Here is a 13,335-nt window from a genome sequence, read left to right as displayed (position 1 = left end):
TATCAAAACTAGTGATCAGTATGAAGAGAATGACAAAATCCCACTCTCCAAATACAGAACACAAACAGAAATAGGAATACTTACACATACATACTAAAAATATTTAACATTTTGCAAATTTTAAATTGTTTTCTCAAACATTATTTAAGTCCCCCAAGTACCACACATATTGGAATTTATTAATGATTTATAGTGGTTATTTCTCAAAAAATGATCACTCTTATTGCTGAAAAGCCTCCAGGATGAGAGAAAATGCATAAAAAAAGAGAAATAAAACACCTAGGAATAAACATACCTAAGGTGGTGAAAGACCTGTACTTAGAAAAAATAATACCCTGATCAAAGAAAGTGAAGATACTACAAACAGAGGGAAAGGTTTACCTTGATAATGGATTAGAAGAATTGATATTGTTAAAATAAACATGCTATCCAAGGCAATCCACATACTCAATGCAACTGCTATGAAAAGACCAGGGCATTTTCCACAAAGCTAGAACAGACAATTTTAAATTTTGTATGGAAAGATGAAAGACCCTGAATCGCCAAAACCATCTTAAGGAAGAAGATCAGAACTGGAGGAATCAGGTTCCCTGACTTTGAACTATATCAGGAAACTACATTAATCCAATCAGTATAGTATTGGCACAAAAACAGGCACGTGGAACAGAAGAGAGAGCCCAGAAATAAACCTATGTGCTTATGGTCAATTAATCTATAATAAAAAAGACAAGAATATACAGTGGAGAGAAGACAGTCTCTTCAATAAGTGGTGCTGGGATAATTGGATAGCTACTTGTAATAAAGTAAAATTAGAACATTCTCTAACAGCATATACAAAAATAAACTCAAAATGGACTAAAGACCTAAATATAATACATATATTATGTAGGAAGTCATTTTAAGAAACAGAATCTATTAGATATATTAATGACCTGTGTTTCTTTCACATTTGTAAATTCAGAAATTAAATGAACACATCAGTTATAAAAAAAACATTAAAAATACAAAACAATTGGGTTTTGAAGAGATAATTGGGACCTCAAAGGTCTCTGATAGACAGGAAATCTAGGATGGAGAAAGGAAAAGCAATTTGATATTGAAGATTGGAAGGGGGAGTAACACTAGTAATTATTCACTTCAGTTGATGATTGAGGAAATAAGAGCCTAGTGAGCATTGCAATGTTGTGGTTCACTGTAAAGGCAAAAGAAGGCAAATGGCTTCACGACTGAGTTAACAATTGCAAGTCTCAACTCACGGATGATGGTGTTGATAGGATAGGCATACCCCATTCAGAAATCTTTTCAACATTAGCATTGTTTATGGATTCACTTATAAAGAGGACCCCAACACAGCATAGAAGTTAAGTGCAACAAAAAATTCAGGAAAAAAAACTCATTTCACACTGCCTAGAATCAGAAGTTTCTACCCTAATTCATTCAGATGATCTAATGTCATTCTTTTTCAGCCCTTATTCTCTTCTTTTTGAAGTGGAAAACCTTCATTATTTTCAGCTTAACATCATAGGGATGGTGAGGACATTCAGTCAGAGAAGCTAAGAAGTTCACATTGACTCCATGTCAGCCAAGGAAGGACTCAAAACTGGTAGCCACAGTCACTGAGCCACCCTACAGCGAGGTTATCCTGACTAAACCAATAATGGTCTTCCTGGGGTGTTCAGGTCTGGTAACAGTAGAGTAAGAATTATGATTATTTATCTACTTTATTGTTCATTTTATAAACCTAATTAAGATCATTTAAATATTATATAAGTATTAGAAAATGGCCAAATAGTAAAGAATCCACTTGCAATGCAGGAGACTCAGGTTCAATCCCTGGGTCCGGAAGATCCCCTGGAGTAGGCAATGGAATCCCACTCCAGTGTTCTTGCCTGGAAAATTCCATGGACAGAAGAGCGAGGCAGGCTACAGTCCATGGAGTCACAAAGAGTCGGACACGACTGAGCGACTAACACTTTCAACACTTTCAAGTATTCTAGAGCTCCTGTACAAAATGCTAGTGATTGGGTCAACTAAACACATTTATTTATTGTCTCATACTTGCGGAGGCTCTAAGTCCAAATCAAGGTTTCATCTGAGTTGGATCTTATGCAAGGTGTGAATGCATAAGGGGCCTCCATTACTGGCCACTTTCCTTGGCTTGTAAATATCTGAAATCTCCCTATACCTCCCCACATTTTCTTTCCTATATGTATGTATCTATGTCTTATTTTCCCTTTTTATATGGCTATAACTCATTTGGATTAAGACCTACTCTAATGAACGTATTTTAACTTGATTACTTGGTAAATACTCTGTCTCCAAATATGATCACATACGAACACATATGAGTGTTTATGGCATAGATACATTAATTTTAGAGGCACAAAATCAACCCATAGGAGATATGCATTTTGAACTAATTATAGGCATATCGCCTGCCTCTTCCATCTCATTAAGAGAACACTGGTGACCACTTATGAGAAACAAGGTGGCCCCACCACAGTCATTTTCACAATTCTGTGAATGTTCAGTAATTTCATTTTAGTATTTGATTTCTTCTTCCCTCTGTGAGGGAGAAGATAGTCTGTCATTCTCAATTGTTACAAAGTATTCGTTACACCTACAGTTGTAATTATTTCCTATTGTGTAGGACATAAGAGCCTGTAAAGTACACCACTCTCAGCCAAACACTGAGATAAAATCCTGATAATTCACGAAATCAAACTTTTCCTGAGCCCTTCAGGAAAGGGGCAGGGCTCTACAGGACAGAAAAGAAACAAAACAAAACAGAAGACTTTCTTTAAACTGGCAGAACCTCATGAGATAAATAAAACGAATTGGGTCCTGGGGCAAGATACTAGAGAGAGCCTCCCTTAGTAGTAGAGGTATGAAGTGGACAGTACTTATTCCATAACGGGCAATGAAGGTCTGTACTTTTTGGTCCAATATGGAAGAATTCTGATAGGCTATTATACCTCCAGGGCTCTCTTTGGTCAATGCAGTAAATATTTAGGATAAATGAGACTCATTGCCAAAAATATTATTTAGTATTTTGTGGAAAATTAGAGAAATCTTATGAGAGAATTTTTTTTAAAAGAATATTATTCCCAAGGAGGCCAGGAAAATCTTCCACCAAAGCAATGTTAAGAAAATATCTCTAGGTGGGACCTTGAGATGACTGTAGACAGCCTGAATATAACTTTGGAAATGAAAAGCTAATTTCAGAGCCATTGCATTTTTGAAAAGGGAACTCTAGACCCATAGGAAAGAGACAGTATTTCACAGAATTATTTCATTTCTATTGTGCTCATTGTTGTTGCTTTCAATATCCCCATATTTACCTATGTGACATACGAATATTTTTCCAAGCAATTTTTGTCCATTGCTATTATGTGTGAATTCCTGTTAAGAAACCTAACCCACTAGCATATTTTTATTGGGCTAGGTGTGTTTTACATATAGTGAATCCAATAATCAAATGCAGGCATTAGGAAACCAGTTTTACAACTGCACCATGCAAGCCTTGAAGACAGAAGTGCATGAGTGACTAACACTTGACACCTAGGAAGGAGGGAGGGACAATGGGGTTCAATGTTGAAGACCAAGAGGGGAAATGAGCATATATAATTGTTCACTTCAGAGGGTGATTGAAGAAAACAGCCACCTAATGAATAATCATGATCTAATGGTGTTGGCTATTGCAAATACAAGTTAGGACAAGGGTTTTCTGCTTAAATAGCAAACTATAAGTTTAAACCCTAGGGAACCAGATCAAATTTTTTTCAACATAATCTGTATGATAGAATTTATTGCAAAGCATAAACGAGAGCTGAAACTCGTTCTGTTCAAACTATTGCAGAAATAACTGCAGTATTCCTCTATATAGAGGCATTGTGAAATTTATCAATCTTTGAGAAGTGAAGATAAGCAGAAATCATATAGCATGGTGGGCCTGACGCTTGAGCAGGTACTTTGTCATGCACCTGAGGGAAATTTGTTTTAAGTAGGAGTAATAAATATGGTTACTGTGCTTGTGGAAATAAATAGCCTGGCTTGTGTAATATATCCATCTTAAAAATCAGAGTCCTTTACCATATTCTGGTAGGTGAAGGCCATTACCCAGAGCCACATAGCTACTGAATTAGAACTGACACCAGGGTCCAGGTGATTCCCTGAATCTCACTTCAGTGTCTGATCCATTAGGCATGGTTTTGCCTTTGAGTGATTCTATCAGAGGATAACAAAAAACATGCTTCTTTTGATGAACCTGTTTGATAGGAAACACCTCAATATAAAAGAATAACCTTCAATGATCTCAAATCTCCATTTGGAAATTAATTCAAGTAAAGAATGTTTAATGAAGTGTTTCCCTTAACCATTCTCCAATATCATGCAAGGACAGCTTCTTATGTATTTTCTTCTCCCTTAATGTTTTCCTCAAAGGTACCCCATTTATGACTCTGTGGAAATGCACTTGTCACAATTGAGAAGGATGGATTACAACTAAAATGTCAGGTGTTGGAAGACCCAAAAAGAAGAGAACCTTGAGGAATATGAGAAAACTCTGTGTCCCTAGGTCAGAAAAATTAGATATTCAGACTAGGTGTGTCTGAGTTCCTTTCACCAAGAAATCTGTACTTACACTCTCCTTGCTGTCTACCTGTGTGTTTCTTTGTCTGTATACATGGCCCTAAAAGTGGGAGAGGATATCTATAATCATCAGAAATTTCAGTCCACTTTAGTGTGAAAGCTGTGGTATGCAACATAGGATTCCACTAAATAGTAGGTGTTCTCTCCTAGTAGTAAGTAAAGAGTAAACCAATCCAAAGACAATCACCATAATATAGTGAACAAAACAAACACTTATTTCTATGGCCATACCCTGTGTATGTCACCCAGAAACATCTCAAGAAGCTTGTCTTTGATTTCAGTGGCTATTGGATTCAGGAATATTGCTCATCCCTCAGTACTCCTTCCAATGAGAGGTCCTATCTGTTTCCCCCTCCTCTTGAGCTGATGAAGCCTGTGATTATTTTGAGCAATGAATAAAATGTGGTGGAAATTATATTATGCCAATTACAGGACTATGCTTTCAGAAGAAATGTCCTTCTGCCTTGCTGTTTGAGGCCATAGGGATAAAATGGAAAAGGTCATTTTATCCTGCTGGACCTCTCCACAAGAAAAGAGGCCCCTTTCAGCACCAGGTATGTGTGTGAAGGTTGCCTGGAACTTTGCAGTGTAGCTTAGATATCAGGTGGTTATCACTGAGTGATCTTAGGATGGCTTATATTTTAAAAGGATATTTATATTTAACATTTGGAAATTGTGTAAAAAAATTGAAAATCCTCCCATTATAAATTGTAATATACAAAGTTATATTAAACAATATTTTAAATACTCAGATGTGCTTGCAACATGGCTCAAATCAATAGACGGCTGAGACACACACATAATTCTCAATGATTGACTATATCCATAGGGAAAAACTGGACTTTCTTTCTCATAAGAAAGCAAGGACCAAGGAAAATTCTAATTTTTGTCCTTAGCTATGGGTGAGGAATAAAATGTTGCCTAAAGAATTTGTAACCAAAATAGTGCCCTGGTATAGCTTTGGTGTTCTAATTAATACTATCAGCATGGCCCAAGTAATTTCTGTTTGCAAACTCATATATATGGAAAATGCAAATCTAACTGTGTCTAGAGAGGCTTAACCCTGTGTTCACTTTGGTGGCACATATACTAAAATTGGAACAATACAGAGAAGATTAGCATGGCCCTTGTGCAAGGATGACGTGCAAATTTGTGAAGCATTCCACATTTTTAAGACTGAACCAGGAAGAAATTGAAATTATGAACAACTCAAATACAAGCACTGAATTGGAAGCTATGATTAAAAATCTCCCCAAAAACAAAGCCCAAGACTAGATGGCTTCACAGAAGAATTCTACCAAACATTTAGAGAAGAGCTAATGCCTATCCTGATGGCAGAAAGTGAAGATGAACTAAAAAGCCTCTTGATGAAAGTGAGAGAGGAGAGTGAAAAAGTTGGCTTAAAGCTCAACATTCTGAAAACTAAGATCATGGCACCTGGTCCCATTGCTTCATGGGAAATAGAGGGGGAGACAGTTGAAACAGTGTCAGACTTTATTTTTGGGAGGCTCCAAAATCACTGCAGATGGTGACTGCAGCCATGAAATTAAAAGACGCTTACTCCTTGGAAGGAAAGTTATGACCATCCTAGATAGCATATTAAAAAGCAGAGACATTACTTTGCCGACAAAGGTCTGTCTAGTCAAGGCTATGGTTTTTCCAAGGTCATGTATGGATGTGAGAGTTGGACTGTGAAGAAAGCTGAGCGCCGAAGAATTGATGCTTTTGAACTGTGGTGTTGGAGAAGACTCTTGAGAGTCCCTTGGACTGCAAGGAGATCCAGCCAGTCCTTCCTAAAGGAGACCAGTCCTGGGTGTTCATTGGAAGGACTGATGCTGAAGCTGAAACTCCAGTACTTTGGCCACCTCATGCGAAGGGTTGACTTATTGGAAAAGACCTTGATGCTGGGAAGGATTGGGGGCAGGAGGAGAAGGGGATGACAGAGGATGAGATGGTTGGATGGCATCACCGACTCGATGGACATGGGTTTGAGTAAATTCTGGGAGTTGGTGATGGACAGGGAGGCCTGGCGTACTGCGATTCATGGGGTCGCAAAGAATCGGACACAACTGAGCGTCTGAACTGAACTGAACTGAATGCCTATTCTTCTAAAGCTCTTTCAAAAAATTGCAGAAGAAAGAACACTTCCAAACTGATTCTACGAGACCACCATCACCCTGATACCAAAACCAGACAAAGACAACACACAAAAAAGAAAACTACAGGCCAATATCACTGACCAAAATAGATGCAAACATCCTCAACAAAATTTTAGCAAACAGAATTCAGCAACACATCAACAAGCTCACATACACCATGATCAAGTTGGGTTTATTCCAGGGATACAGTGATTCTTCAACATATGCAAATCAATCATTGTGAAACTCCATATTAACAAATTGAAAGATAAAAACCATATGATTACCTCAATAGATGCAGAAAAAGCCTTTGACAAAATTCAGTACACATTTATTATTAAAATTCTTCAAAAAATGGGCATAGAAGGAACCTACCACAACATAGTAAAGGCCATATATGATAAACCTACAGCAAACACTATCCTCAACAGTGAAAAACTGAAAGCACTCCCCCTAAGATCAGGAACAAGACTAGGGTTTCCACTTTCACCACTATTATTCAGCATAGGTCTGGAAGTCCTAGCTACAGGAATCAGAGAAGAAAAAGAATTAAAAGGAACCCAGATCAGAAAAGAAGATGTAAAGTTCTCACTGTTTTGCAGATGACACGATACTGTACATAGAAATACTAAGTTCAGTTCAGTTCAGTCGCTCAGTCGTGTCTGACTCTGCGACCCCATGAATCACAGCATGGCAGGCCTCCCTGTCCATCACAAACTCCAGGAGTTTACTGAAACTCATGCCCATCGAGTTGGTGATGCCATCCAGCCATCTCATCCTCTGTCATCCCCTTCTCCTTCTGCTCCCAGTCCATCCTGAAGGAGATAAGTCCTGGGTGTTCATTGGAAGGACTGATGCTGAAGCTGAAACTCCAGTACTTTGGCCACCTCATGCGAAGAGTTGACTCATTGGAAAAGAAGCACTAAAGATAGTATCAAAAAATTAATAGGGCCAATCAGTGAATTTAGCAAAGTTGCAGGATACAAAATCAATACACAGAAATCACTTGCATTTCTATAAACTAACAATGAAAAATCAGAATGAGAAATTAATGAATCAATCCCATTCACCATTGCAACAAAAAGAATTAAATATCTAGGAGCATAACCCGAATTGAGGCTTCTACAAATATTCCTACAGTTAAAGCCCTCCTGATCAAACACAAACTCCCCCTCCAAAATGCCAGCATCAGCATAAACAATAAACAAAGATGGAAACTTGTAAAGACTTATAATCAGATACAAAGTACAAGAAATGTACTTAGCATATTTAAATAGATGATAAGATACATAAAACATGAGTCATAAATAGCTAATTATCAAAAGGCAAATAAGCTTTCTAGTACTGAACATCATAACCACTAGAATAGAAGGGTCAAGAAATTTTAAACAGCTGGGACACAAATGGAGACAGAATATATGATCCAGAAGATTGATGAAAGAAATACTATAAAATACTTCATAAAGAGAATGAAAGGATTAAATGGAGGTTAAGAAATCTAAGAAGTGGACTAAGAAAATACATCTCCTTGGCATACCAGAAGTGACAAACAGTCCTTAGAAGTTCCTTTACCATACTTGTTTTGTTGAAAGTTTTCACTTTTGTCTCAGGTTCAAAGGATTTTTAACAAAACAAGCCACTTGTTATGTACAAATAAATAGTACAAATATTTATTAGAGGGTTATATATCTTACTTGCAGTATACTGACATTTAAAAAAAGAGAAATAGAGGAAAGGATACATCATCAAATTGGATTTTGACCAACATCTAGACTTAAACAGTGCTAGGAAGTGACACAACACATCTGGAGCTCCAACTGAGAAAAGTCCCAGGTAGCACGTCCACTCCATTTGTGACTTCAAAGATTGCAGTTCAGGATTCCCCACTTATAATCCCAGGACACAAATTGATTATCATCATCAATCTGTGAACAAAGCTGCAGCTCTGGTATTATGTTAATTTTTTCCAATGCTGTATGCTTTGTTCTTTAAAACTTGGAGTGTTGCTAAATCCAGGAATGGTTGGCCAGACCTCCTCCAAGGACTTAACAAATTCCAAAGCCCTCTTCCTATCTACCTATTGTGTCTCTCTTCCACACTCACATCAGGTGTAGCTGACACCCAAAGAAGTAGTCAGGGCAGTGTCCAGGTAGGTCATAAGCAAGTTCAGTGGCCTGTTCGGTCTCTGACGCCTAAACAAGACTATTTATTTAATTTGCCTAAGAATAATAAATATGATCTTTCATGTTGTCTTGAATGTCCTTTCTTCTGAATTAAGTTCTAAGGATGATATGGTGTTTAGTGTGCAGGACATTTAAGCACTCTCAATGCCCAAGAAAGGAGACAGGTGTGGGGAGAGGAAGAAGTACACATCTAATGCAGACTCTCAAAATTATTTTCTGATCCCATGCTGAATTCTGAAGGTAAAATGAGTCATTAAAGACACTCATACTGGCACAACATAGTCAGATCTTTATACCACCTCCTTGATCAGTCCTTGGAGGTTGGCCAACTCAAGAAGTACAAGGTATTGGACAAAGCAGCTCTGTGCAGCTGAGGAAACCTGAAGTGGCTCATGACAAAGGATTGGCAGTAAGTCTGTCCTTGTGGTGTTCTGAGTGGTCCATCTTCGAGTCTACCAAAGTTTTATCATGATACTTAGGCTAGGAATGCAACACTATATGGGTGGTTACTTACTCTCACTACTTGCTTTTGGCTTCCATTTATTTACGTAAGGGGATTTACTGTCATAGTCTTAAACAGGGCTTTGTAGACAATGTGTCTTTTTGTTTGCTGTTATAATCCATATGCTAACTTTGTCTGTAGCTTTACTATGATGTGTCCAGGTGTGCTTTCTGAATCTATGGAAACATAGCCTTCCTAAATTCTGGAAAGAATCAACTGTTTCTCTGTGAATATTATTATTCTAAAATTTAGCCAGGTTACCACTTCTGGCATGCGTACAAGGTGCATTTAACACCTCCTTATACCATTTCTTTTTTCTTTTTTTTCAGTTTTTTTTTATTAATCTATTTGTCTACTTTACAATATTGTATTGGTTTTGCCATAGACTGACATGAATCCACCATGGGTGTACATGTGTTCCCCATCCTAAACCCCCCTCCCACATCCCTCCCATCCTATACCTCTGAGTCATCCCAGTGCACCAGCTCGGAGCACCCTGTATCATGCATTGAACCTCGACTGGCGATTCATTTCACATATGATAATTTACATGTTTCAATGCCATTCTCCCATATCATCCCGCCCTTGCCCTCTCCCACAGAGTCCAAAAGTCTGTTCCATACATCTGTGTCTCTTTTACTGTCTCACATACAGGATTACAATTACCATCTTTCTAAATTCCACATATAGGTGTTTGTGTACTATATTGGTGTTTTTCTTTCTAGCTTACTTCACTCAGTATAATAGGCTCCAGTGTCATCCACATCATTAGAACTGATTCAAATGTATTCTTTTTAATGGCTGAGTAATATTCCTTTGTGTGTATGTGCCACAGCTTTCTTATCCATTCATCTGCTGATGGGCATCTAGGTTGCTTCCATGTCCTGGCTATTATAAACAGTGCTGAAATGAACATTGGGGTACACGTGTCTCTTTCAATTCTGGTTTCCTTGGTGTGTATGCCCAGCAGTGGGATTGCTGGGTCATATGGCAGTTCTATTTCCAGGTTTTTAAGGAACCTCCACACTGTTCTCCATAGCGGTTGTACTGGTTTGCATTCCCACCAACAGTGTAAGAGGGTTCCCTTTTCTCCACACCCTCTCTAGCATTTATTGCTTGCAGACTTTTGGATAGCAGCCATTCTGACTGGCATGAAATGGCATCTCATTGTGGTTTTGATTTGCATTTCTCTGATAATGAGTGATGTTAAGCATCTTTTCATGTGTTTGTTAGACATCTGTATGTCTTCTTTGGAGAAATGTCTGTTTAGTTCTGTGGCCCACTTTTTGATGTGGTCATTTATTTTTCTGGAATTAAGTTGCAGGAGTTGCTTGTATACTTTTGAGATTAATCCCTGTCCATTGCTTCATTTGCTATTATTTTCTCCCACTCTGAAGGCTGTCTTTTCACCTTGCCTATAGTTCCTTTGTTGTGCAGAAGCTTTTAATTTTAATTAGGTCCCAGCTGTTTATTTTTGCTTTTATTTCCAATATTCTGGGAGGTGGGTCATAGAGGATCTTGCTGTGATTTATGTCGGAGAGTGTTTTGCCTATGTTCTCTTCTAGGTGTTTATAGTTTCTGGTTTTACATTTAGATCTTTAATCCATTTTGAGTTTATTTTTGTTAATGGTGTTAGTAAGGGTTCTAGTTTCATTCTTTTACAAGTGGATGACCAGTTTTCCCAGCACCACTTGTTAAAGAGATTGTCTTTTCTCCATTGTATACTCTTGCCTCCCTTATGGAAGATAAGGTGTCCATAGGTATGTGGATTTATCTCTGGGCTTTCTATTTTGTTCCATTGATCTATATTTCTGTCTTTGTGCCAGTACCATACTGTCTTGATGACTGTAGATTTATAGTAGAGCCTGAAGTCAGGCAGGTTGATTCCTCCAGTTCCATTCTTCTTTCTCAAAACTGCTTTGGCTATTCGAGGTTTTTTGTATTTTCATACAAATTGTGAAATTATTTGTTCTTGTTCTCTGAAAAATACCTTTGGTAGCTTGATAGGGATTGCACTGAATCCATAGATTGCTTTGGGTACTATACTCATTTTCACTATATTGATGCTTCCAATCCATGAACACGGTATATTTCTCCATCTATTTGTGTCCTCTTTGATTTCTTTCATTAGTGTTTTATAGTTTTCTATTATAAGTCTTTTGTTTCTTTAGGTAGCTATATTCCTAAGTATTTTATTCTTTTTGTTGCAATGGTGAATGGTATTGTTTCCTTAATTTCTCTGTTTTTTCATAGTTAGTGTATAGGAATTCAAGGGATTTCTGTGTGTTGATTTTATATCCTGCAAATTTACTATATTCATTGATTAACTCTAGCAATTTTCTGGTGGAATCTTTTGGGTTTTCTATGCAGAGGATCACGTCATCTTCAAACAGTAAGAGCTTTACTTCTTTTCCAATCTGGATTCCTTTTACTTCTTTTTCTGCTCTGATTATTGTGGCCAAGACTTCCAAAACTATGGTGAATAGTAGTGGTGAGAGTGGGCACCCTTATCTTGTTCTTGACTTTAGGGGAAATGCTTTCAATTTTTTACCATTGAAGATAATGTTTGCTGTGGGTTTGTCATATGTAGCTTTTATTATGTTGAGGTATGTTCCTTCTATTCCTGCTTTCTGGAGAGTTTTATCATAAATGGATGTTGAATTTTGTCAAAGGCTTCCTCTGCATCTATTGAGATAATCATATGGGTTTTATTTTTCAATTTGTTAATGTGGTATATTACATTGACTGATTTGTGGATATTGAAGAATCCTGGCATCCCTGGGATAAAGCCCACTTGTTCATGATGTATGATCTTTTTAGTATGTTGTTGGATTCTGTTTGCTAGAATTTTGTTAAGGATTTTTGCATCTATGTTCATCAGTGATATTGGCCTGTAGTTTTCTTTTTTTGTGGCATCTTAGTCTGGTTTTGGAATTAGGGTGATGGTGGCCTCATAGAATGAGTTTGGAAGTTTACCTCCCTCTTCAATTTTCTGGAAGAGTTTGAGGAGGATAGGTGTTAGCTCTTCTCTAAATTTTTGGTAGAATTCAGCTGTGAAGCCGTCTGGTTCCTGGGCTTTTTGTTGCTGGAAGATTTCTGATTACAGTTTCAATTTCCATGCTTGTGATGCATCTGTTCAGATTTTCTATTTCTTCCTGGTTCAGTTTTGGAAAGTTGAACTTTTCTAAGAATTTCTCCATTTCTTCCAAGTTGTCCATTTTATTTGCATATAGCTGTTGATAATAGTCTTTTATGATCCTTTGTATTTCTGTGTTGTCTGTTGTGATCCCTCCATTTTCATTTCTAATTTTGTTGCTTTGATTTTTCTCCCTTTGTTTCTTGATGAGTCTGGCTAATGGTTTGTCCATTTTATTTATCTTCTCAAAGAACCAGCTTTTGCCTTTGTTGATTTTTACTATGGTCTCTTTTGTTTCTTTTGCATTTATTTCTGCCCTAATTTTTAAGATTTCTTTCCTTTTGCTAACCCTGGGGTTCTTCATTTCTTCCTTTTCTAGTTGCTTTTGGTGTAGTTTTAGGTTATTTATTTGACTTTTCTGTTTTTTCTTGATGTAAGCCTGTATTGCTATGAACCTTCTGCTTAGCACTGATTTTACAGTGTCCCATAGGTTCAGGGTTGTTGTATTTTCATTTTCATTCATTTCTGTGCATACTTTGATTTCTTTTTTTAAAATTTCTTCTGTGATTTGTTGGTTTTTCAGCAGCGTGTTGTGCAGCTTTTGGAATTTTTGGAATTTTTAATAGTTTTTCTTCTGTAATTGACATCTAATCTTACTGCATTGTGGTCAGAAAAGATGCTTGGAATGATTTCATTTTTTTTTTAAATTTACCAAGGCTAGATTTA

The 13,335-nt window shown here is 37.2% G+C and overlaps 1 non-coding gene across 1 annotated transcript; it reads left to right on the top strand.

Annotated features, from left to right (window-relative positions):
* The first annotated feature begins 5,715 nt into the window (after positions 1-5,715).
* Positions 5,716-5,822, top strand: LOC122691004. Its single transcript, XR_006340254.1, has one exon. It is a non-coding gene; the product is annotated as a U6 spliceosomal RNA (small nuclear RNA).
* Positions 5,823-13,335: the final 7,513 nt, after the last annotated feature.

Source organism: Cervus elaphus, chromosome X, assembly GCF_910594005.1.
Source record: "Cervus elaphus chromosome X, mCerEla1.1, whole genome shotgun sequence".
Lineage (NCBI taxonomy): Eukaryota > Metazoa > Chordata > Mammalia > Artiodactyla > Cervidae > Cervus > Cervus elaphus.
Note: the sequence above shows the minus strand (reverse complement) of the source record. Positions and strands in the feature narration are given on the sequence as shown.